Source organism: Sciurus vulgaris, assembly GCF_902686455.1.
Source record: "Sciurus vulgaris genome assembly, chromosome: 13".
NCBI lineage: Eukaryota > Metazoa > Chordata > Mammalia > Rodentia > Sciuridae > Sciurus > Sciurus vulgaris.
Genome location: NC_136474.1, coordinates 86,581,902 through 86,609,299, shown reverse-complemented (window position 1 = coordinate 86,609,299; position 27,398 = coordinate 86,581,902). Strand labels below are relative to the sequence as shown.

General features: G+C 41.9%; 1 protein-coding gene and 1 pseudogene across 2 annotated transcripts in view; one reads left to right on the top strand and one right to left on the bottom strand.

Annotated features, from left to right (window-relative positions):
* The window catches only part of SERPINB7 (serpin family B member 7), a 51,130-nt gene extending 37,873 nt beyond the window's left edge, over window positions 1-13,257 (bottom strand). The window contains exon 1 of the mRNA XM_079109396.1: window positions 13,108-13,257. The gene's annotated coding sequence lies outside the window, so the exon portion shown is untranslated. The remainder of the gene's footprint in view (window positions 1-13,107) is intronic.
* A 9,208-nt stretch (window positions 13,258-22,465) lies between these two features.
* Window positions 22,466-26,237, top strand: LOC306643135 (lymphoid-specific helicase-like; annotated as a pseudogene). The gene is made up of 3 exons: window positions 22,466-22,575; window positions 23,808-23,976; window positions 24,023-26,237. The product of its transcript is annotated as a lymphoid-specific helicase-like (transcript).
* The last annotated feature ends 1,161 nt before the right edge of the window (window positions 26,238-27,398 follow it).

Sequence of the window (27,398 nt, the reverse complement as noted above, 5' to 3'; positions counted from 1 at the left end):
AGGAATCAGAGCATGGTTGGATATATACTTTCCAGTCGGAAGATATTAAATCAGGGCTTGCTCATTGGAATAATCTCTGGAGATACGGGGAAGAGAGAGGTGATGATTTCAGAAGAGAAGCCTGCCAGCCCTCCAGCAAGAGCACAGACATCTTCCTGCCATGGAACCTGGGCACCTGGAGTCAGCCTCCCTGACCCAATGTGTTCAGGAAACACCACACCATGTTAACAGGAAGTTAATTTGCTCCACAATTTATTGAGCTTACTAGATCCTGGGTATGTGTTTCTTGGAAAATAAAAGATGATTTCACCTTTAAGGAGCTGAGGGTCTACTAGGAAAAACACTCTTAATAAACAAACATATATGCTGTGGCCAAGAATGCTAATTGCTTACCCAATATGCATTCTTCCTATTTTCCTTTCAAAAGATAACTAATTGTGTGGGGAGAGGCCATTGCGGTCAGTTTAAAAAACGCATTCCCTACCTCCCTTGTAGACAGGGATGGAATGTGTATCTAGATTCTGGCCAATAGTTACAAAAGCAGAAACTGCTGGGTGGGGCTTTCAGAAAACTCTTCTGGAGGACAAGTGACTCCATTGTTCTGGGATTATTTTATTTTTCACTCTCCCCTTTTTCTTGCCTAGAATGTATGATGCTAGGTAGAAGAATCTCCCTGTGATCTGGAGACAATTCTGAGGGAAAAAACAAAGGAGTCACAGAGACATCTGTCCTGATAGCTTTGAACCAGCCGCCCAGGTGCCCAGGTGCCAGCAAGCACTTTTCTAATCGTGAACTTCTAATTACTCGAGAGAAGAAAGGTGTTTGAAATTTGCCGAACTAATCCTAACATTATGAAACATAAACACATGACAATAAATGTTCAGAAGGAAAAGAATTGAAGAGGATAATGGGATGGGAAGTATTAGTTTAGACAACACAGACGAGAGAGGTCTTTCTGAGGAACATCTATGTTAGTATCTAAACTCTACTCAAGAGCGGAGCTGGAATATATGAGGAGGTGGGAGTCATGGTGAGCAGAAGGGAAGGGAGAGAGCATTCCAGAAAGAAGCTACCTTGAGGAGAAGCATGGTGTGTGATGAGGAAGGAAGAGGAAGCAAGGCGCAGACTAGGTGGAGCCTCACAGGCTGCGTTTTATCCCACATGGAAAAGGGGGTCCCTTAAAAGCTAAGTACTAAAAAGATGTTTTGGGGTGGTTTTTCCTAATTCTACTTTCTGCTTATTTTATAGTCTTAGCATCTCCCTAGAGAACAGATCCTTAGAAGGAGAATCTTCAGCCTGAATGGATGGATTTAATATGGGAAGGGAGGAAAGTGGAAGAAAGAAGGTATAATATGGACTGAGATTTGGGGACTCGAGTTCGAGGTGCTGGTCAGCTGTTCACAGGGGTGGACTGTGGCTGTGAAACGCAGAAGAACTTGCTGGGGCCATCATGTGAATTGGATCCCAAAGGCCCTAAGAACAGCCCAGATCACCTAGAGAGAGAGAGGGCTCAGCACTCAGCACTGAGGCAGCCAGATACTTGGAGGTTGGACAAGGAAATGTGGGTCTAACACAGGAGACTCAAAGGAGAATCCAGGGAATGAGGAAACCTGGGGACTGTGGTTTCACTGAGTTTAAGAGAAGGAAGGTTTGGGCACTGCTGAGGAGGGCCTGGTGACGGAAACAGAGCGACATCAATGAGATCGACAACATAGGAGTAAGTGATGAGCTTCAGGAGGCAGTTTGGCTGTAATTGTGTTATGTTGGTGCCAGTTTGGGAAAAGTTAAAGGTCAGTGAAAGTTGAAGATATGAAGAAAACAGGTGATGAACCACTGCTTAAAAAACCTGGCTGCAAGGGAGAGCACAGGGCCAAAGAGCTTGATGCTGTGTCCCTGACATAGGTAACTCCAGAGCAGAATCAAGTGCAACAGGTACGGTTTGCTCAGGAGAGGGAGGGCTGGATGAGGAAGGGTCCACAAAGAGTTAAATATTTTTTGCTAGTCATTTATATTTCCCCTTTCCTCTGGTTTTCCATGGGGAATTTAGTACTTAGCTTATTAATTTGCACTAAATCTTTACAAAGTTAGGGGTATAAAACTTTTATTTGTCAGAAATAAATTCTTCAATGGGTTGTTTGCCTTTTAATTTTTCTGGCTATAATTTTTACATGAATATTATTTAAAATTTTATGCAGCTAAAAATATGATTTCTTCCATAACTCTTGCCTTTAGAAACTCCTTCCCTGCTCTGTGATCTGAAGCCTAATTATTCATCTATCTGTTTTGTTTTGCTTTCCCTCCCTTTGTCATTCTGTGGTATAAAGGGATAATATACATATTTAGTAATAATAATTACAATGATAGTTCATCAATTGTCCTGAATTTCTTTTGTTAAACGCTTTCCCCCAAATATGTGTGATACCCATTCACCACAAGCTAAATTTTACCTAAATAAGAGTCTACTTCTGAGCTACATTTTGTTCTATCCACTGGTTCATTCATTTGTTTGTAGGCTTAATAACTAAAGTGTTCAATATTTTATAGGATAAGACCTTCATAATTGCTCATAAATTTCAAATTATTTTGACAATTTTATTCCAATTTTTCCCCAGAAATTTTATATTTTTTAAGAAAAACATCTCATTATGAAAAATAGTAAGATTATTACTTTCTATCATTTAAAAAATACATTGAGTGGCATGTTTCTTATGGAGACTCGACCTGTACTTGCTCTGGAACCGCCCTTCCTGGAAGGTTAATAAGAAGTTTCCTGGCGACATTTCACTCAGCTCCCTGGGAAGAGAGGAAGCAACCAGATGGGATGTGGAAATTGATGGGGACAGTCAGAGCCTAGCAAGCAGAAATCTGATGTCCTTTAAGAAAGGGACAAACCATTTAGTCACTCAATGTTTACTTGACCATGAATCAGTCAGAACAAGTTTGTCTGTGAATCCCCTAAACACGGAGAACCTGGGGAAGGGCTGCAGATGAGTGGAGAGTCCGTGGTTTCCTGGGTTAGCAACCTGACCCCATGCCTGGGCGCCAAGGCTGGAGGTGGTCGAGAAAAATTCTCCCAAGCGTAATGCATCAGTCATGCCTGCAAAAGCCCGACTCTTGCAGGAATTCATTTGTTTTCCCCTGAAAGCTGGTTAAGTTTCACTCTAGGGCCTGCCTTGCATTTAGCTCATACTATACAAACGGCATGCCCAGTTTCTGTTTTCATAACTTGGGAAATGCGACACAATTGCAATTGTATTGTAATGCAATTCTTTATAGTGACCCATTTAGTAACACAGGACAAACTTGTTCTTTTCTGGGTTCGTAGCCTGGAACATGTTCCCAAGTCATGGAATTCTCAAAGCATAGTATGGTGAGATGTTACGATTGAAAACACCAAAAGTTAGTCCTTGACTTAGTAAAATAGCTTAACTAGTGCACAGTCCAAGGACATAATTTTTAACAAAGGAAAATAATTACAATATTCTTTGTCCAGTGGCCAGTAATTTCTGCTTGGCTAAATCCAAAGTGAAAGTCTCAGAAAAAGCTACAAGTCACCTATGTTATAGCTCCTTAACTCTTAATCTCCTTCTCTGAGTTCCTATTGTTTAAAGTGCTTTCCAAGAATGCATTATAGTCTCATAACAACTGAATGCCAATTGCTTAAGTTTTGGTCTAGTAATTATCCTTTAGATCAAATATCTGATGAATTTGGACACTATCAAACCTAACTGCTCACCATGATTTTATCAGGATTATTTTAAAATAAAAGAAACCTATTTTTAGATCTTCTCATAAGCTTAAAGTAGATTATTTGCTGATTTTTAAAATATTAAAATATTCAGACCAAGTCAAACATGAAATCATTTTAGGTTGAGATATTTTAAATATTCAACTAGTAACAACAGAAACACAATAGAACAGCTAGTTCTTGTGGTAAAATTACTTTCTGGAAGCTGCAGCAAGTTGTTTTCATTTGTTAGCATTCCATTTATACTTATTCAAAAAAAAAGAAAATAGTGCCAGGAAAATTTGAAAGGCAAAGCTGCAGGGTAAAGATACCATTTTCAAGAATTTCCTGTAACAATTCAGAAGTCACATCCACATTTTGATAATGAAAGGCAGAGCCTGTGGAATATTGGCAAAGGTGCCCAGACTCTGTCTGGAGCAGGGTTTTAATCCATCTTCCTGGTCTAACCCCAATCCATTCAAGTCCCGAGGTGACCGGATATGTTTAATACTAGACTACAGTGGCAGAAACTTCTTTACTTGAATCTAAACAATAGGGAGATAACCAAACCTTAAAATATCTACTATCTGCTACATATATATATATATATATATATATTTTTTTTTTTTTTTTTTTTTTTTTTTTGCAGTGCTGGGGATTGAACCCAGGGCCTAGTGCTTGCAAGGCAAGCACTCTACCAACTGAGCTATCTCCCCAGCCCACTACCCACTATCTGGTATTTTTATGGGTGCAAGGATAATTGAGAAAGTACAATCAAACCATAATGTATTGCCAAACTCAGCAAAATATGTCATCACATTAAATGATTCTTCTCCCTATAAACATTTTGTATGAAAAGGCAAGCATTTTAAAACCCTATCATAAACACGTATTTTAAAAAGTCATTGTTTCAAAGCACATTGAAACTGAAGGCTCGAAACCACAGAACAAGTGAGTCTCAAATGTGAGGACAAAACTCAGGGCCCCTGAGTTTCAGCACTCTCCACGACCACAAGTGTTTCCGCAGATAGAAGTCTGCTGGAACCCAGGCCATGGCCTGGCGATCTCCTGGCTGACTCCTCCTGTTCACTGTGTGCTCCAAATATCTGTCCCTCTTCTCTTGACTCTCACTACAGATCTCACTCACTCCCATGCCTCCCAGTCCACAGAGGACTCTCCCACCTAACCTGCCCAGGACTCTTATACCAGGGCTTGTTTGACACCCCACAGACAGCTTAAATGTCTCACATTAAAACATGCATCTGGAATGTTCCTCCCAAACCTGCTCTTCCTCTCCAGACTTCCCCATCTCAGGAAATGGCCCTTCCCTCACCCAGTTTTTCAAGTGTGAAATCTAAGTGACCTTTGACACTCCTCCATCCTTATGCAATCCAGTGACAAATGCTTCTGATTCCTCCTGCACAGCAAGCTCAGGGCTGTCCCCTCCCCAACATTCCTCCAGAGATGACCTTCATTTAAGCCACTAAAGCTTTCACCTGGACTCCTGCAATAGGCTTCTCACTGGCCTCACTCTTGTGCCCTGGTCCTTCAATCAGTTCTCTGATGTCACCGACAGTGATGCCTTCAAACCTAAAGTGGATCCTCTTAGTCCCCTTCTGAGACTCCTTCAAACACTTTTCTGTGTTCTTGGTATTGCCCATGGCCATCCTCTTCTCCAAACCTGTCCTCCTCGCTCCTGTAGTGAGTTATTATTTGTCCCCAAAAGGTAAGTCCAAGACCTGTGAATGTGACTGTATTTGGAAATAGAATCTTTGCAGATTTAATTAAGGATCTCTGAAGTGAGATCATCTTGAAATACCCAAGTGGGCCCTACGCACAATGATGCGTGAGTCCCTCAGAAGAAAAAGTGTGCTTTCAGACACAGACGCAGGGGAGCAGGCTCGTAAAGACAGAGGCAGAGAATACAAGGATGTGTCAGCAGTCAATCATGTGCGAGTCAAGAGAGACTGGAAGAGACAACAAATCCAGCAAGATTCTCCAGAGAGCCTTCAGAAGGAGCACGGGGCTGCCAACTCTTTGATTTCATCCCTGTAGCCCCCAAAATATAGAGCATAGATGTGTGTTGCTTTAAGCCACCAACTTGGCCCTAAGAAACAAATATACTCCCTAAGCTTCGACGATACAGATTTCTCATTTTTTTTTTTCCAAAGGACCAAACTCTTTTCCTTCCTAGAGACTTCTCATAGGAATGAGACTCAGAATTGTGGCAACAATCTCAGGCTCTTAACTCAGAGGCCCGCCCTCCCAGCATTGGAAGAGTGGGACTGTATCAAACAGTGCCAGTATTTGCTGAACTCCAGTCTAGACACTGAGTTCCGTGAGGATGATATACGTCTTCACTGGGTTACTACAGCAGTCTTTATCCTAGCACAGAGTAGTCACTAAAACCAGTTCTCCCATAAATGAAATTATAGAGACAAAAAGTGACTGAATAGTCTCCTTTCATTGGTAAGAATCTTGAGACTCAGAAGAATGAAGTGTCTTTTGTACCATGTTGAGTTAGCTGAAGCCAATAAACTGTTAAAGTTAAATTTTAAACTTCAGAATAAATATTCTAATAGATAAATATAGAAATAATTCCATTAAAACAGTATAAAATTCAAAGTGAAAAGCCATTATGGAAAAAATACACTTCCTCATTGACATTTGTTCTGCTGGCAAGTCAAGCCTCATTGTTTATTTGCACACACCAACTGCTTCCAGAACTGGCTGAGACAGCTGGAATATGTTGCTCAAAATTATTCGGGAATTACAGGGCAGACTGAATCCTGGGCACATTCAGCTTTCCATTAAATTAAGTTCCTTTACATACATAATCTCCCAATTCCTTTCATCCCAAATGCACATCCAGGAGGTCTCAGTGTCTCATAGCACCTAACACATCCAACACCTAACCTTCTCAATAGGAGTCTGCTACAGAGGAACATTTCGCCCCAGAGAGTTTTAAATCAGCACACAAGGGCTATATGGCCAGAGATTAGAAAATAATATCAGAATTTTATTTCAGAGGGAAATTCCATGAAAATTTTGGTATTATATGTGGAATCAAAGTATATTAACTCTAGTCGAATTTATTTCAATAAATTCATCCATTCCAATGTCTTCATCTAAAGACTTTCCCCCTGCACACCTCCATTCAGTAGATTCGTTCAACCACTCATCAATTCAGCACTGGCCTTGGAGGTGCTGAGCCTGCTTGCCCATGGATAATGACCCAGTTCTCGCCCCACCTGGGCCCACATCTTCTAAGGGAGACAATTTTCCAGCAATTACAAGGCAGCATGAGAGGTATCATAAGGTTGGTTGTTTGAACAACAGATAGAAGTTGTTGGGCACCAGAGGGCTCAGGAACTTCTCCCCACAGAAACATGAACCTGAAAGGTAAGTGGAAAGTGGCCAACCCTGGCTGGGCAGGGAGGTAGCAGGAACCGTTCTTGTTGGTGCAAGGGAAGGAGAGAGGGAGTCACTGGCCAGGGACAGATAGAAAAGACAGAACAGAAGAGACAGAAAGAAGAAGAAAACTAGATAATAAAATAAAGCAGGTTTTCAAAAATTCAGTCATGGAAGAAGAAAATGCATATGGGCTCAGAGAAGCCTGAATGCTCCAGGTAAGCTCATTCCTCTGCCAACCATGCTTCCCCAACCTGCACTTCAGTAGGGAAGAACCAGTAATTCCCACATTTCCTGGAACATTGTCTTTCATACTGCAGATTATAATCAACTGGGGATAAGAAGGTAAATTTAGTGGATGGACATCAGAACTTTGCAAAAGTGTGACATGCAGTAAAATAAGACAAGATGAATAGGCTAGGATAGGATAGCAATGGATTGGATAATCAGAACGGAAGGACAGAGTCCATCTCAGAGGCTGTTCCTAGTAAGGTAAAGTATTGTTTTACATGTGTGCATCCACACAGATGATCAATTACAACATCACTGGGAGTCATGATCAAATGATTTGAGAGCCACTGACCAAGAACAAGGCTCACATTCAGTAAGGATTTCTCTCCAGCCTTGACAGCCCTTTGAAGTTTTCTTAAAAATTTAGGGCTTAATACAAAAACTACTGTGTTCCAGTCACACAAGGCAGCAATTGGAATCCTCTTAGTACTTATTCTTCTTGGTGAGAGGATGGCAGTGGGATTACAGACTGCCACCAGGTTCACCAAGAGACTTTGCTTTTTTCTTTATGAAGCATCTGTCTACCATCAAGTGCTAACCTCTGCAGGGGCCTAAAGATCTGAGACTGGCTAACAATAGACACCTTGTTATTATTTAGAACCAGTGTCTAGACATGGTTAGGTTGCTGTTTCAGGAAAGCAGAAAGCATCTTTAATAAGTAGCTCATGACTTTGTTCCACTCTCCATTAGCTGCTCTGTTTCAGACAGCAGAACTTGATCACTATGAAATTAACTCATAAGTGTCACTTTTTATCACCCAAGAAACACACATATATCTAAGGAAAGAGAGCTCATTGCTGTGGGTGGGGTCTGGCTGTGCACAGGGCTGGTCAGCCGGAATCAGTCACAGTCACAATACCAGGGAAAAGGCCTGGGGATTTATGTCTGTGAACATAAAGTCAGACATAGCCTGCATTTGTTGTCTGCTGTAAAGACCAAGGTTGGCAATGGCATTAATACAGTGTGTGGGTGTGTGTGGGGGGGGGGGGGTGTCAGAGAGAGAGAGAGAGAGAGAGAGAGGACACAGGGCAAAGACACAGAGAGAGATGAAGAGAAGTCAGGCGCCATGAGAACGTGGCACTGAGACAGACACACCAGGTGTGAAGAAATGCTTCTTAAAATATGAGGACGACACGCCCTCTTGATGAAGCCTGTAGTTGAGGGAGCAGGTTAGGGATGAACACACAAACAGGAAGTGATCCCTTGGAAATTAAAACTTACCAGAAAGGCAAACGGAACATGAAGGGGAGCCCCACTGGGGTTTCACTTGGCAGGGCCCCCAGTGCTTACGGTTGAATGAAAGATGAAGGGATCACTGTGGGATCTCACAGAACATGTTTGTCAGGAACTCCCGAGAGCAGAAGCTGGCAAGTTTTTTCTACAGGAGACCAAATAGTAAATATTGGGCTTGGTGGGCTGATTTGGCCACCTGTTAGGACCAAATTTTCAGTTGTAACATAAAATCAGACATAGCAAGTAAACAAATAAGACATGGCTATATTCCATTAAAACTTTATTTATAGAATTAAATTTTAAGGTAGGTTTAGACAGAAAGCCAGGATTTGCCAGTCCTGCCCTAAATTCCTAAAGGGCACCTACAGGTCAGATATGAGCTAAACACTTTGAAAAGCCACATCACCAATTCTTGAAAGACCTGTAGCTGGCTTTACAACTTAAAAACTCCTTCACTGATTCAATCTAACAAAAGATGATAGCCAATTAACATCTCTCTTGACTCTTACAAGCATTAATCCTCACTGCTATTTAGTTGGTTATTCCCATTTTCTGCTGAGAAATGAGATTTCAAGTTATTCAGTTGCTTTTCCATTTTATAATGGAAGGAGCAGTCAAAACATTATTCTTGATGATATAAAAATCAGAAAACTCGGACTCTATAAATTTCCTTTCTGCAGTTGACTTAATTTCTGAGAAAAAGAAGATGAACTTCCTGTGCTACAAACTCTTAACATAGAACAAAAGTTTTCATAGTAGTGATAGAGATTAGTGTAAGAAGAGGCAGAGAATGTGAGGGAAGGAAGGGTTTTCATTCAAAATAATGCCAGTTACAACTACAAAGGAGTGAGAGTTCTTGGAAGTTTTTCTATTTCCTCTAGAGAGGGGGCGGTGGAGAAGAGAGCCCATTCACCCTGGATCCCTGAAAACAACTGGCAAAACTTAAAATGCAGGACAGGAGTTTCAGAGAAAAGCAGAGCCAGGCCCACTGCCCTAGATGAATTATCAATGCCTCAGATCTCAAGGAACCTCCTCCAGTAACTCGAGTGTGAGGAGATAGCTCCACTTGTCTCCAGCCTGATCATCATCTGTGTGATGGAGATCCGACCACCATGCCATGGAAGAGTCCATGTGCATGGCTTTGAAAGACCTTTACCAAGACACCAGGCTGGGCTCCTGGGTCCAGGAGAGAGGTCTCACTCATCCCTCTGCTGGGTGCAGGAGAGTCTGGGATCAGATTCCTCACAAACTGGTGCTCCACATCCCATGGACAGAAATGACAAGTCACTGTATGACATACAGGAAGTCCACTCCAAACCAGTTTGCCCAAACGCCTCACACACCCATACAGCATAATGGTTTTATGGAACCTGGTACACAGTAGAGTTCAGAATTTGGGACTGAAACAAGTAACAACATGTAGTAGAAAAAGTATTTCTGGTTTTTTGTTTGTATCTCCTAAGGTGTGTTCTTCTTACATAACTGCATGCATCCTACTTTTAAACTCAAACGTTGGCTCATGGATTAACCCTAAATCTATTTTCATCCCTCAGTATCCCTGAGGGACCCCTTCCCCACAGACACCAAAATATGAGGGTTCACAAGTCCCTTCTGTGAAACAGTGTAGCCTTTTTATATATCTCCTTATACATTCTTCTTTGTACTTGGTAGCTCTAGATTGCTTCTAATATCTAATGCAACATATATACTATGCAAATAGTTGCTATACAGTACTGTTTAGAGAATAATGACAAGAGAAAGTGTCAGTACATGTTTTCAGTAGAGACTTTTTTCCCTAGTACTAGGAATTAAACCCAGGGAACTCTACCACTGAGCCACAACCCCAGTCCTTATTTTTTATTTTGAGACAGAGTCTCGCCAAGTTGCCCAGGATGGCCTTGAACTTGTGATCCTCTTGCCTCAGCAGCTCAAGTGGCTGGAATTACAGGTGTGTGCCATCACATCCAGCTCAGACATAATTTTTTCTTCAAATACTTTTGATCCACAGTCAGTTGAATCCACAGATGTGGGAGGTGGGGATACAGAGGGCTGACCTATAGTAATAATATAAATGTTGTTACTACTTGTTTTCACTGTTCATGATAAGATTTCAACATATTGGTTAATGACTCATAGAGAACTTTGTACTTTTTATTCATGAAGTGATTTAATTTTTGCTGGTAGTCAGGTATTTTAAACGTTCTTCAAAATACAGGTCGATTAAGCGTATCTTGCCTCACTAGCTTACCTTCTAAAATCATGTTTTCTCCAGTGAATTTTGCTCAGCTAAATTCACTATTTTGAAGGGTCCCTTCAAAATAAGCTAATTCCATAACAAGGAAACCAATAAGAAGAAACTCGGGTTGTTCTCATTTTTCTCTCTAATTTTTGTTCCTCCGTAAGCCACCTTCAACCCCCAAATTTTTCTTGATTTCTCACAGGAAAAGGACATTTGAAAAGAAGGGAGAAATGAGAGAAAAGAAAACAGTAACATGTTTTTCATTATTTCAGAAGAAATGGGGCAATACAATCAAAAAGTCTCTGGTGATGACCTGAATTAAATGCTTCTAAAAATCAAAAGTTCCTAAAGCGTCTGACGCTTCAGTGCATTTAAGCACCTGCTGGGCCACAAGAAAGCATCAAGACACAGTCCTGGCCCCTCCCCCAGCAGTTATGGTCTGGAAGGGAGGTTGGAAAGTAGACCACAGCATGAGGACTGCGAGGGTGGAGAGCTTTGTGAGGAGCTTTGGGAGCTGGAGGGGTTGCAGAAAGAATGATGCAGTGAGTCCACCTGGCAGGAGGAAGGAGAGGAGTGGGCAGGCTAGAGGGGGGACCCGGTGGAGGAACCGCATCGCTCTCTCCCGACCTCCCTGATGACCAGTGTTATCCCTGACCAGCTCTCTTACTCCTTCAGGGAAAATCCAAAGGCTGTGGGAATTGTACCCACCGAGGTCACTCAGAAGGCTTTTATCTCTCTACCAGTATTCCAGTTAACATACACGGTGTGTGGCGACACAACCAAGTGCAGACAGGAAAAAAGAATCCCAAATTTGCTTTAATTTTAATTTATTTAATTTATTCCCAAAGAATAAATTAAGAAATCTGTGTTTAATTTGAAACAAACTCAAACCCAAACCCAGTCTTCACTCACTAAATATGAATGAAACTGCTCAGTTACCTGATGGAAATTTACTGCTTCCTATTTCTACTGCCCATTAGTCTCTAAAAGCACTCTTCAAATGGAAGACTTTAAATTTCTTCTTAAGAAAAACTTCCAAGGTAGTTGTACAAAACCTCTACAGAGAAACCAATGGAATTTTATTTATCTCGATATACATGTCTCTACTCAATGTTAGCATTAACAATTCTGCCAGACTTTAGGTCAAAATATTCCAGACACAATTATGATTAAATGTGAGGTTTCCTGCTGTTAACATATCTGTTCTAACCACCAAAGATGTTACAGCCTGACATATATAGTGCTTTTTCTCCCTATCAGCAGCTCTCTTGAGTTGATTTTTACTGTGTGTAAAAATACTAGCAGAGATGTCAAAGCTCCAAATCACTGTAGGAGCATATAACCATAGTACAGAAAAACTTTAAAGCTCAACTGGACCCAGCTGTGTTTTCTGGAGAACTCCTGGCTCTGTATAAGTCCATCAAGTTATTACTTGTTATTACTAAAATGCCTGTTATTACTAAAATAGAAAATAAAATTCAAATCTCTCACTATTTTTAAGTTGTTAAATTTCACTAATTAAAAGGAAAATATAATCAGAAAGGAGTGTCCAACACCTAGCTGAAATTTGGGGAAATTAATTCCAGTAATTAATTATTGTACTGTTGTCTCTAGATCTGGGATTGGATGCAACTTGTAGCCTAGGTTTTGAATCATTTGCTTAAAAAGCAGGTAGAGAGACTGGCTCATAAATCATCATTCATTCATTCATTCATTCACACATAGTTTTTCAGTTTTGCTGTGACTCCCAGGGATAGACAGCCCAAGCACTGATACTTGAATATTAAACATATCCCTTGTGCAGGCTATTTTTATCATCTTCAGGATCTGTACAGCAGCTGGCAGGCCTTTTGCCCATAAGATGAAGAATAAAGTCAGTTTTCCCATGTACCATACGTTGGCCCACAAGATCAACATCACCGTCCACTGTCTCTCTGACCCTAACGGTGACTCCACAACAACCCTGTAGGAGCTAGATATTAGATAGGGGGCTGCAGAGGCCTTCAGGGGAGAGCAGGAGGCTGTCGCTCACCAAGCAGCGGTGTGTGACTGCCAGAAGTGCAGCTGATAGAGGTGAAGCTGCTACTTTGGCAGATGAAGGCCCACAACATGCAGGGCTGTGAGACCAGGGGCTGTTCCTCTCTCTAGGAAGTCTGAGCATACTCAGAAGCCTGGAATAACCAGGGTGTGTAAGAATGCCACTCACCTCCTGCACTGCTGGGCTCCAGTTCCTCCTGCCTCCTTCCTCCTAAGATCTTCACTCCTCCCAGGACACTTCTGCCACGGCTCAGGGAAGAGTCCCAGACTTCCCATTGGCTCATCTCCCAAGGGAGAGGTTGGCAACAGGAACAGCAGCAGAGAAACAAATCCCTCCTCCCTCCCAGATGCACTAAGAGGAAACTCATGTTATGAAGGGACACCAAGGAGTGGCTCCATGGGCTCTCCTGTTCTGCTCAGCAGGAAGCTCAGAGCAGTGCCATGGCGCCACTGCTATCCATCCTCCCTCTAATCAAGTAGCCCAGCAAACCAGAGAGGCAAAAGCTTCTAAAAATTCTCCATACACATCCCCAGCTAGACTGTGTGTACCTGGCCATAGGGCAGGGTGCAGGTAAAAGTCAGGGATGAGAGCCAGAAGAAAGGATGGACAAGGAGTGAGCCAGAGCCAAGAGGGGATGAGCACCAGGTACAGAACTGAGAGAGTCTGTTCCTCTACCCAGGACTAAGGTCGGATGCTGGGTTTTATCCATTTCAGGGCAGTCATTATCTAGACTACAAATGGTGTCCCTGGAAAATGAAGTGACTCAAGTCCCAGACCTCATGATAAGCTTTACCAATAATAGGTGGCAATGTGCTGCTCAGGGGAAATGCTGACAGCCCACCTACACAGCAGAAACCAGAGATTCTGAGCCAAGCCTCAGTGTGCACCTTCTGGAAGGTGGGCTTTTGATAGCAGAGTATGTAGTGCCAGTCACAAAACCTGGGTTCAAATTCCAATTTCCCCCCTTGTACCCATGGGACCTTCAGCAAGCTGTCTCACCTATGTCCTGCTTTACTTGTTTGAAAGATGGGGAGAATTTTGGTAACTTTATGGTTGAAATGATTGTAATTAACATGTAAAGCACATAGTATACAGTAATCACTTAATGAATGTAGCTATTATTATAATAATAGGTTGAGACTGTCCTGGAAAATCCAGGATGTATGTGCACTCCACCCATGATATCCCTCTATATATTACCTATTACTCAAGAGTCACCTCAAGTCACAATTTCCATCACCTTCCATATCACCATGAGCCCATGTTGATTTATTCCCTGATAATAGACCTTGATCATATGCTTTTACTCAAGTTTTTCCACTAGTTAATATACAATTTTATATTATCACTCATAAGTTACTTCAATAAGCTGTGCTATTTAAAAATCCCACTGGTGCTGAACATACCATAACAGGTACAAAGTTCAGGTTAGGCAGGAGGAATCAGTTCTCCATAGTAGGATGATAAAATTAACAATCAAGTATCACATATTTCAAACTAGCTACAAGAGGGAATTTTAGATATTCTCACCACAAAGAAATGATGAATATTTAAGGTGATAGACATGATAATTACCTTTATTTGATCATTATGCAATGTGTATATATATATATATATAATGACATATATGAATGTATTCATATGTTATGAATATATATTTGACATATATTGTCAAAAACTTTTCAACAAGATTAAATTTCTTCTAAATAAGTTTTTAAATATGAAGAATGTGAACACTTAAAAAGAAAAACTAATAGTTCAAATCTTTTTGAGTTTGTACTATAAGACACATTGTTCTAGACAGACACATGAGTAAAGCAGTCAAATTCCCTACAATCTGATTCACACTCCTTTAACAGATTTGGGATACATGGAACAAATAAATAAGTGGAGCTATGAAATTCAAGCCAAAGAAATTTCAAGTAGAAATTTTAGTAGAGATTTGTAGTGCCGGATCAAACTTGGCCATGAGCTAGTTTATCAGGAAGATTGAAGATAAGATTTACAAATTAAATACCATCCATCTACCACGCCCTTCTCTCCCTGCCGACACCAAGTCTGCCATCTAGTGATGGGACAGTAAGCTCCCATCCATGACTCAATAGAATCTACCCAAAACCCTTCCCACAGACTTTAACCTGATAGCATGTATGAATTCAATCCAGTTACCTCTTTAAACAAAGATGCCAAATGCTCTCTACTGCCCTCTAATAAAGCCCAAGTTTCTATATTTGGAATCCAAGTGAGTATACAAGCTTTACCAAGTGTAAAGAGATGAGAACTCTGGAATGCAGTCCCTTTATAGTACTAACTCCTGTGCATTCTTGGACAAGTCTTACAATTTTTTATGTCTATTTTTGTTATTTTGGTTTTAGGTAATTTATGTCTAGTGATGACTTATGACCTCAAGGGACCATCAAGGCATAAGATAAGTTGTGATAAACCTATGTTTTTGTAGCCCCTTTTCTTCTCCTTCCCCACAGAACCCCCCCCCCCCCCCCAGTTAGTTTGGTCACCTTCCTGATGATGTCCTGCTGCATCTTGGCTTCCCTAATCCTAAGTAATGCTTCAAAGTCAGCTAAAGTCCTGCTTCTCCACAAACCCTTCTTTGACAAAGTTCTCTCCTTCATTGAATTCCTGCACCTGCCTGGAGTATATTGTCCAAACCCAAAACACTAAACATGAATTTGGAAAAGTTCTTTTCTGACTTGCAAATATTGCATAAATTTTTTTAATGGGCTAGACATTAACAACTTTTGGTTATACCATTAATCTACATTATTTCCTTAAAAAATGATACTAAGATATCAAAGCTAGAAAACCCAGGCCTTGGCTAACGCGCCAGTGCTGCTTCAGAGAAGCAATGTAGCCTAGTGGCAACACACCTAGGCAAAGATTCAAAGGACCTGTCACAACACAAGTCACCGTCCTATATGGTCGTCTGGAATCCTGCCCTGGAGAGGTGGCATCTGACTCCTCTCCCTTTGAATCTAAGCAGGGTTGGGCTTTGATGGTAACCAAGAGAAGGTGGGAGGATTGGAACAGTATGAGTTTTCAGGCAAGGTCATTAAAGGATTTGAAATTTCTACCTCCTCAGCTGAAGTTCTTGTTACCAGGTGAGAAATCCAATAACCCGAAGCTCATAAGGAAGCCCAGAAGAGCCCACAAAGAGAAGCCAAATGGAGAAGTCCCGAGACTGCATGGAGACTTCCCATTTGCCCCTCACTCTTCCAACTCCATCTCCTGAACACCAAACTGCTCTTCCATGGGATACCTTGAAAGACCAAACCCTGCACAAAAGGCCTCAGGAAATTTAAATGATGGTTGTTGCTTTCAGCCACTGGATTAGAGGGTAATTTGATAGGCAGCCATAGCAACTGAAGCAAGACCTGAGGTAAGATTCTGGGTCCTCCACTCACTGTGTGTCCTGAGGTAAATTCTTTAATCTCTCTGAGTCCCCATTTTCCAAACTTGAAAATGGCATTGATCCTATCACCTACCTCATGGGTTGTTGCAGAACAAAGGACAAGAAAACATAAGCACATGGCAGGAAGAGCACAGGACCTCAATAAATATCAGTCATTACCACTATTGGATATTTTTATTTCATCGGGTAGTAATGCTGACCATTTCTGTATATTTCTGAACCCATGTTTTCCTTGCTTTCTTCAGCCTTGACAACAATCAAAACATTAGGGCACGATGGTAAATTACTTGCTGTGGTCTCCTACCAAGCAGCGGTCACGCCTCTTTGGCAAATGTTCATTTTCTGGTGTCTCTCTACCATGCTGCAGGGGGCTTACTTCCCAAGTATCTACTTCGGCAGCCACCTGCACAAAGGGCCAGAACACTTGTGATTTCTTTAAGGACTGCTGGCCCTGGAGCTAAGGGCATAGCTGTTGCTGCCATCATCAGCCCAAGTCACGGTGGGGCAGTGCTCTTGCCCGTCTTCTCCCCTGGTCCCTTTTCCCGGGAGCTGTCCCCATAATGAGGAGATAAAGGTCTTCAAAGGGGACTGCCCCACTAGGTTTGCGAGATCCAAGCAAACAGGTTGTACATTCCCTGGGGTACTCTCCAGGCTGTTCACAGTATCAGAGACCATTAAAATCTCTATGTTCACAGTCTTGATTTCAAACCAAACCCTTCTCAGTTCCACCCCAGGTGACTCCAACTTTAACTTCATCTCGTAATAAAATATAGATGCCATGATGTTAAATGGGACTTTCTCACTGCTGAGTTTGTTTGAAGGCCCAATGCAGACACTAGCTGATAACAGGCAACCCCCATGCTATGAAGACACTAGGGAATACACTCAGGTGAAACCAAGAGGCCTGGTCTGGTGAACCTGAGCTCAAAGTTCAGGGTCAGGCATTGGAGAGGAGGATGAGGATTGGACAGTAGAAGTTGGAGGGTGGAATTTTCTTTGGAGGAAAAGGGAAAGGGGTGCTTCACCTCTCCACATGAGGAAGCGGATGAATTTCCCATAGTTTAAAACACTGTGTAGGGACTGGACTTAAAGGAAAACATTCACAAAGTGATGTACTTCCCACTGAGACAAACTGATATCTACCAGGCAACTGGATGTTTGCAGTGATGCAGAAAACTTCAGCTTTGTGAAATAAGGAGGTCAGAGCTAAGTCAAAGAGGACCTCCAGCTCAAAGTCTAGAGAGCACTGCTCCATCACCTGAGGACTGTGGATCAGGCTCAGAGATAAAGAATGACTTTGAGCAAACCACCTGAGTCCTAGGGTCATGCCCCACCCCACACTTGAGCCCCAGTGCCAGGGAGGAAAAGCTTCATGGAGCAGTTTTGATAGCCTCTGCACCATCCATAAACAAGACTAGGAGGACAAGGCAGTCAAGTTCAAAGAAGGGTGGGATACAGTTAACTAATGGTGACAGACTTCCCTCTGCAGCTTTGTGAACACAGAAGTGCTTGACCACACCACATCCTCCAGCCCTGTGGGCAGAAACAGCAACTTCAGGACAGGAGACTGATAAGAGACCAAGGCTAGTCCTGGATCTGGCACCAGTAGAGGGTGGTAGCTTCCTGGACATGATGGCAGAGTCACAGTCTTCACCACTGCTTCATGAGTGCCAGGGTCCTTGGAACAGGTCCAAAAAGCACAAGGAGAAGGGTGGTGAGTAACAGTGAGGGTTTGGGAGCCTGAGGAGAGGCAGGAGTGCGATTCCAAAGGATCCACAATTATCTAGAAGCTCTAACCTCAAAATAAACTATTAGTTTGATGTGGTCTGGAAGACACATGCCATGCAAGGTCATACAAAGATGTAATTAAAGCAATATTTATATAAATAAATCAGCAGCTGACATATAGAAGCTGGAAACCCTGCCAAATCCCAGTCCAGTAAATCTCAGACCAATGCCCTTATTACTTCTTAACAAGGGGAGTTTTCAACATTGATGGTCAAAGATGCTTAGGAGCCAGACCAGGGAATTCTTGGGATGGTCAATCACAAGTGTTGTGGGCAACACTGACTCATGTCCACATTACTGGACAATTCCATCATCCAATTAAGTTCTGAATGGTGCCTCTCACTATGACACCAAAATTGCCAGAGATGCTATCTATACATAACCAAAATAAATCACAAACAGGTATGTTATCCCAGCCTTTAAACTACTCTAGTTCTGCCAAAGTGTTTACTAGTATAGAAAGTGCTGTTTATTTCCTGTAGCTTATAATGAATCTTTCTCATCATAAATATGGCCATTTGGAAGTCAAAGTGGCCTTTCTGAAACATAAATCTGACCAAGTTTCTTTCCTCCAAAGAGAGCCCTTGCTTCCTGAGCTGGCTTGTGGGGCTTTCCACTAAGAGAACCCCACTCATAGAATCCCCGTAACACCCATCCCCATTTTAATTACTATTCTAAAAATCTATCTTCTCTGCTGAAATAAATATGAGCTCATGAAGACAAGGACTAGAGCTTTGTGTTATCCATTGTATATCTCTATGCCTCACCACGGTACACAGAACTTAATAGATGCTCAAGAAAGACTTGTTGAAGAAATGAATCAGGGTATTGATGAATAACAAAATGTCAAGACTCTCTTAAAGTCATTCTCTATAGAGCTATAAATCTGGAGGATCATATGCCTTTTGGGGTCTTATAGAAGTTGAACCAGTACCTCATTGATTTCTGCCTTCTCTCTTGACACAAAGACAACAAAACAAGTGCCATCATTGGAAAAAACAAAAGAGGAAGCTTCCTCTCAGACACTATGGTCCCAGAGAAAGACAATGGAGGTAAGACAGTGAAAGGAATACAGACGCTGGAGTCACAGAGGGGCTGTGATAGAATGTCAGGAGTTGCTGTCACCAGAGACCTGAATAGGATGACCACAGACCATGACATAATACCCAGTAGCATTAAGGTCAGATGGCCACATAATTTATCATCTAAATCAAGACGCGCTGAGAGTAGAATAGGAAGCCACTGATCATGACAACAGCACAGCAGGAGTAAATCAGGACTGAGGAAGACGTACCAGCCACAGTCACCTGTTAACCCAGGGACATGTGGGGAAAAAGCTGGATTCTACAAATGCAGGGGTTTGGGGGTTTCCCCTTGGAGAGAGTTCTCTATTATATCTTCACTTCTGCCTTCCATCTGCTCCTGAGAATTTTTGAGAGAGAGAGAGAGAGAGAGAGAGAGACTGAGAGACAGAGAGAGAGACTGAGAGACAGAGAAAGAGAGAAGCTGTAAATGAAAAGACTACACTCCTGGCCAGTAAGCATGCCAGCCTCAACCTGAACCACTGCACAAACATGGGCTTTTTTTTTTCACTTTATTCTTTTAATTTACAGCAAGTTAACCTGGAAGAGCCCCTGCAAAACCCTAGAGAAGTTACCCTTTTATACCCTTTGCCCTTTCTATGCTGCATCAATGCACCATGATTCCGAAGCTGGGTGGATTCTACTACTGCCCCTGGGGAAATACCATTCTTCCCGAGCCATTATGGGTGTGGACTCGGACACTTTTAGGAAAGAGGTAATTTTCCTGAGTCACTGTGGTATGAACAAAACACAAACTTAGGGGTTCAGCATTTGTGCAAAAAGAAGTGGGGGAAAGGCCATTGATAAACTCAGAACTTTAAACTACCAGAAGGAAAATAACCAATAAAATGAAAACAAAACACTATTCGAGAACATCTAAGAAAGAAGAAATGTTTGCTTTGCTTTTTTGAAATCCAGGTCAAGGAGATCTACTTCCTTTCTCACTTCTCAGCTTCTTTACAGTTTTCTTTAATTAGTGGTCTTTAATTTTTTTGAGGAGTTTTAGGTTTCCCAAAAAAGAAAAAAGAAGCAGAACTCTGATATACTGCCTTGGTCCCCCTCTCCCAGTTTATTATAAAAATTTTGCCTTAGTGGAATACATTCGTTATAATCAAGGAGTCAATATTATTATTAGCTTATTTACCTATACGTAATAGTAATATATTATTATTAGCTTAATCACATAGTTCACATCAGGATTTAATCTTTGTGGTACATCCTATGGGTTTTAGCAAATGTAGAGTGGTATGTATCCTCCATTAGAGGATCAAACAAAAGAGTTTTACACCACATAAATCTGCTATACTTCACCTATTTATTCCTTTCTTCCTCTTCTCAGGCAAGTCCCTGGAAACCACTGATCTTTTGTTGTTATAGTTTTTACTTTTCCAACATGACATGAATTGGAATTATACCATAGGTTGCATTTCAGAGTGACATTTTTTATTTGGAAATACATATTTAAGTTTCTTCCATGTCTTTTCATTCATTTATTTTTACTGGTAGTATTCCATTACATGGATATACTAACTTTTTATTATTCATTCAGCTATTGAAAAATATCTTGGTTGCTCCCAATTTTTGAAATAATGAATAAACATGTTATAAACAGTGGTGTGAAGGTCTTTGCATGGACATAGTTTCAACTCACTTGGGTAACTGCTAAGGAGCACAGTTATTGGATTATTTAGAAGCAGTGTGTTGAGTTTTGTTAGACACTGCCAAGCTGTCTTCCAAAATGCCAACTTGGGATGACTGAGCATTACTGATGTTCCATATCCTCACTAGCGTTTTGTGTTACCAGTGATTTTATTTGCAGTTCTTTAATGACATATGATATTGAATAGATTTTCACTTGCTTATGTGCCATCTCTGAATCTTCTTTGGTAAGGTGCCTGTATCTTCTCCCCACTTATTGGTTGTTTGCCCTCTTATTGTTGAATTTTAAGAATTCTTTGAATAGTTTAGAAACAAATTCTTTACCAGATATATGTTTCATAAACATTTTTCTTTGACTCTTTGGCTTCTTTTTCTCTTAATGGTGTTTTTATGGAGAAGATTTTTAATGAAGTTCAACTCACACATTTTTTTCTTACATAGATTGTGTCTGTGATTTTGTATCAGAAAAGTCATTGCCAAATGCAAAGTCACCTAGGTTTCTTCCTCCATTACCTTCTTGGAGTTACACAGTTTTGCATTTTATACTTTGGCCTATGATCCATTTTGAGTCAGTATCTAGATTCATTTTTTGAAATTAGGAAACATGATATCGAGTTATTCTAGCACTATTTGTTGAAAAGACTGTCCCTTTGGAACTCCTCTTGCTTCTTTATCAAAGCTCAATTAACTTTATTTGTGTGGGTCTGTTCCTAAGCTCTGTATTCTGCTCCACTGACCCATTAGTCTTTTAATCACACCATCTCAATTACTTTATAGGAAGTCTTGAAATTGGGTCCTTTTACTAAGTTCTTCAATATTGTGTGAATCTTCTGAATCTTTTCCAACCTCCTTTCCACTTAATACAGGTGAAATCATGTAGAAGTCTTTGTTTCCTCAGTCTTCCACTTCATTTTGGCATGAGCCCAAGCCACAGTGACAACTAGACACGTGAGTGATTTACATATTTTTCCACTTCCATCAATTTTCTCCCATGTGTCAAAAGACTTTAATCCACCAAACTGCATTAATTTCACAGATTTAGTTCATCTGAGGCATGTATAACTTTCAATGAGAGATTTTGGTCAGCACAAGATACAGTTATTACTGCCAATTTTGATACTTGCTGTCCCCAAAGTAAAGAGAAATATGCAAACCTGATGGTGGCGAGTATAGTAGTAGGATGCCAAATTAAGCTTAGCTGAAGCACTGAGACTAATCAGGAGCTGCCTTCCAAAGGAGGTATTAGAGCAAATGTAGGTAACACACACACACACACACACACACACAGACAAAAATTGGTATGAGACTCTTGAATGCCCAGACTGGTCCTGTAGATATAATAGGATTAAAAGAATGGAGATTAAGAAGGGGACTTGTGAAGAGAACTGCTTTGAAGAGAGGCTTGCAAAGGGGCACACACCGTGTCTTCAGACCTACTTCCGTAGGACTACCACGAGGACCTGGTATGTGTTCCTTGCTATTAGGATTTGGCCTGAGACTAGAGAGCAGAGGGCCGTGGCATCTGGGAAGGAGTAAGATTTCTGAGGACCAGATGTAGACCCTAGTGGGAATGACAGCCTGGTGTCACTGTACAGAGATCCTGGATCTAGTGACCACCCAGCAGTTTTTCAGCCCAGAAACCCACAGATCTTTTCTTCTTGGAGGGCCTGACTATCTCAGGTGAGGTCCTGACTCTACCAAGGGATTCCACTGCATAGTGCAGTTTCAGAGGGCAGCAGGTGTGGGAGCAGAGAGAACTGGGCAGAGGGAACACCCACTTGGTGTCAATGGCTTACAACACTGTCCCTGGAGAGCGGTGTCCACTAGCCATATAAAACTAGGTGACAGGCTGGACTCAGCCCCCAGACTACAGGCACTGATCCCTACCCTCAAGGAAGAGCTAATCTAGTTCCACCCTAACAAAGCCCCCAAAACAAGTTTCAGCAGATCAGGTAAAATACTTTAAAATGTGTGTGTGTGTGTGTGTGTGTGTGTGTGTGTGTGTGTGTGTGTGTGTTTGAAGAAGTAATGACTGGACATTCTCAAAATCTGATAGAAAATTTTTACCAGCAATCCCAAGAAATTCCATAAACCTTAAGTAGGAGAAAAGAACCCTGTTGAAAAAGGCAAGGGAACTTAATTATTTGGTAGAGGGATGTGGCCCTTAGGGGAGCTGCTGCTAACTAGTAGAAAGGATAGTGTCTCCAGGAAGGAGCAGAGTGGCCTCAGTCCAGAGAGCCCACTAGAGCTCCTACTGGCAAAATGGTCACTCTAGAGTGTGACGTCAGCTTGTAAATCAGAATGTCCCCTTAGGAGTGTATGTACATCCGGCAGGATGCATGTTAAGCATGCAAAGACCCTGGGTTCAACTCCCAGCATTAACAGAACAGAGGGAGCGGGGTGGACAGAAGAAAGCAGGTGGGCGAGGACTAGCGGGAGGGAGGAGGGAGAAGAAGAGGAGGTCACCTTGACTCCCAGATCCCAGGCTTCTCCTGGCACCTTCCCCTGCTAGGAGGTGGGATGCAATGGACTATTAAATCAGGATTACAGGAGAAATTGGGAGGGAAGGGAAGGGGAAGACCAAAGAAAAGGATTGCAGACCAGAAGAGGTGGAATGAAAGCTCAAGGCTGCGACCAGGAAAGTCCCGCTCCTTCCTCATCATGCACACTATTATTGCTTTACTTGTTTTCTTCACATTTTCTCTTCCGCTGTCCGTTCCCTTTACCACTGCGTTCGGCTTTCCCCTACCCTACACAAATGTCTTGAACCCTGGCTAATCTCCTATCCATCCACCCACAAAAGTGCCTGCCTCTTGGCTATTTCCAGAAGATTTTCAACCAAAAGGTGATCTACGCTCCAGGCGTGGCCGGCCAGCTTCGCAGGATTTGACTGACATCCTTCCTCCCTAAAGGCCACGGGCTGGCGGGTGTCAGTCACCGCGGCAAGAGCGCCAAGGCGCCTCGGTAACTGTCGAGTGCCGCCAAAACCACGGGGAAGTTCGACCCGTCGCCAAGCGCAGGAGGACACCGGGCCTCCACCGTCGGCCGGTTTCCCACCACCAAGGCGGTGGCCGACAGCAGGTCAGCGGAGGCTCGTTCCCGGAGACTGACGTGCCCCTAACCGGAGGAAAAGCCCAACGGCGCCAAGTCTCGCGCCGCCGAGGCCGGGGGCGGGCCCTACGCTCGAAGCATCGCGAGACAAGAGGGTTTTCCCTCCAGGGAGAGGCGCGCCTTTTCCTCTGGCTGCGTGTCTCGGTGGAGGCCCGCTCGCCCGCCGCGGGAGAGCGCGTTCCGCATTGCTGCTGCCGGCAGCGAGCGCAGGCTCCCTGGAGGCGCCCAGCGGAGCGGCCCGCGAGCAGCGGCGGCCCCGGGTTCCAGGAATGGTGGAAGGAGAGGAGACCTCCAGGAGGACCCCGGCCGCGCTAGAGGAGGCCGGCAGCGGAGGCTGCGGGTTGAGAGGCCGCGGAAGACGCTGCTGAAGTACCTTGGTACAGAGTCCACAGGAATTCGGCACCGTGGACTTCAACGTTTGCTTGAAAAAAGTAGTATCCACATTCTTGTTGACCAAAAAGGAGCAGCAGCAGTTAGCGGAACAGAGGAAGAAGAAGAAATGGAAGAGAAAAAAAGCAATCTTTAAAAGTTACAACGGGTAAAAATTCAGTTGGTGGAAGTGGAGAGAATCCAGCCATGTAAAAGTAAAGAGGAAGAGAAACTGAATCGTATAATATTCCAGAGGTCATGTCCAAAAGAGGGAATTCTTTCTGTGGCTAAAAAAGTAAAACGAATGAAGATCAAAGTTCCTCCCCTGCTCATCTCTGTGTAGAAGGTCTTCAGAAAAATGAAGATTCAAATAGTATAATTAAAGCTAGATTGGCTCAAACTGTTAGACGGAATGCTGAGAATTATTTTTTGGCCCATTTCAGAAGTGTAATGAACACCCGGTGCCCTTTCAACAACCAGAGTACACAGGAGGAGTGATGGAATGGTACCAAGTAGAAGGCCTGAAATGGCTTAGGATGCTTTGGGAAAACGGGGTTAGTGGCATTTTAGCAGATGAGATGGTATTGGGAAAGACCATTCAGTGCATTCTGCAATTGCATTGATGATTCAGAGAGGAGAACCTGGACCTTTTCTTGTTTGTGGCCCTTTGTCTACACTTCCTAACTGGATGGCTGAATTCAAAAGGTTTACACCAGAAATGCAACCACATCGTATCATGAAACCCAGCAAGACCGTGGAGAATTGGTAAGGAAGATTCACAAAAGGAAAGGGACGTTGCAGATTCATCCTGTGGTAATTACATCATTTGACATCGCCATGAGAGACCCAAATGTGTTACAGCATTGTTATTGGAAATACTTAATAGTAGATGAAGGACACAGGATTAAGACGATGAAATGCCATCAAATTGAGAAATTGAAACAGTTCAGTGCTGATAACAAACTACTTTTGACTGGTACCCCCTTACAAAACAATTTATCAGAACTTTGGTCATTGCTAAACTTTTGGTTGCTAGATGTATTTGATGACTTGATTGACATCTGAGTCTTGATTGACATCACTAGCCTTTCTGAAACTGCTGAAGACATGGCCAAAGAAAGAGAACAGAATGCATCTGCTGCACCACATTCTCACCCCTTTCTTACTGGGAAGACTAAAATACGAAGTTGCTCTTGAAGTTCCTCCTAAACAAGAAGTAATTGTTTATGCACTGCTTGAGAAGAAACGAGAAGTCTTTTACACAGCAATTGTAAATCATACTATTGCAAATATGTTTGGAACCAGTAAGAAAGAAACAATTGAGCTAAGTCCTACTGGACAACCAAAATGGCAAACTAGAAAAATCAATAAATTACAGCAAAATAGATAATTTTCCTAATGAATTGGAAAGAATGATCAGTTAAATACAACCAGTGTGTAGAGAAAGAACTGTGGTAAAAGTGAATGTGCCTGAAGAATCTGAAGTTAATCTGAAGCTGCAGAATATAATGCTGTAATCATTCATATCTGATTGAATATCCTATAGACCCTGTTACACAAGAGTTTAAGATTGATGAAGAATTGGTAACAAATTCTGGGAAATTCTTAATTTTGGACCAAAAGCTGCCCAAACTAAAAAAAGTAAATAAATAAATAAATAAAAGGTCACAAGGTGCTGCTTTTTCCACAAATGAAAAGAATGTTGGATATTTTGATGGATTACTGCTATCTTAGAAATTTCAACTTTAGCAAGCTTGATGGGTTCATGCCTTATTCTGAGAGAGGGGAAAATATCCACAATTTCAACACAGATCCAGATGTGTTTACCTTCTTAGTGAGTACAAGAGCTGGTAGTCTGGGCATTAATTGACAGCAGCAGATAACAGTAACCATTTGTGATGGCAATTGGAACCCCCCAGTCTGATCTTCAGGCCAAAGATGGATGTCATAGAATTGGTCAGACAAAGCCAGTTGTTATATGTCGCCTTGTTACAGCAAAAACTGTTGATCAGAAAATTGTGGAAAGAGCAGCTACTAAAAGAAAATTAGAAAAGTTGATCATCCACAAAAATCATTTCAAAGGTGGTCAATCTGGATTAAATTAAGAATTTCTTAGATACTAAGGAATTAAAGGAATTATCAAAACCTAGGGATTATGAAAGGGAAGTCAAAGGACCAAGAGAAGAGATCATTAGTGATAAAGATTTTGAGTTGTTGTTAGATCAAAGTGATATTGGTCAAATGAAGGCCCCAGGACCAATTAAAGAGAGGACAGGGATATTCAAGATACTAGAAAATTCAGAAAATTTTAGTCCTGAATGTCTGTTTTAAATTGAAGCTAAAGAATGACTTTTAAAGTTTCTGTTTACAGCTAGTAATTTACTTATTGGTTTGGAAAATCAAATTGTCTACTATTTTTTTCCATTATATCATCTTACATAATGTAACTAGCACCATTGCATACTTAATAGATTATAATTTTCTAAGCCTATCTAAGAAAAAAACATCAGGTTTACAGTAGGGTTTGGGGCATCTCACACCACAGGGTGTACACTGTTCACCTGGGGTCTTGTTAAGCCACAGGTCTGGGTTGGACCCAGAGGCTGCTCTCCTAAAAAGCCCCTGTGTGAGGTCAGTAATGTTGCACCCACTTCTTGAATAGTGAGGGTTTGAATTCATATCTGTGCCTAAATATTTTAAATTACTGACTGGAGGCTGTAACCTGAAGCAATCAGACTTGCTAGTGTTCAAGTTTGATCAGAAAATTGTGAGACCTACAGCAGTTCCTTGCTGGCACTAGAGGGCTCTCACACCAAGCAGTTTTATAGGGGCAATGAAAGACAAAAATAAGACTGCTTTTGTAATTAAATTTCATGAGCCCTTCTGGGTTTTCATATTATTTACACTGCTAAAAGCACAGTTTCTCTTAGCTCTTTGAAAGAGTGAAAATAATTTGCATTCATCTTCTTCCCAGCATTCTGAGGGTTGATTTTATGTGTCAACTTGCCCAGGCCCCAGTACCC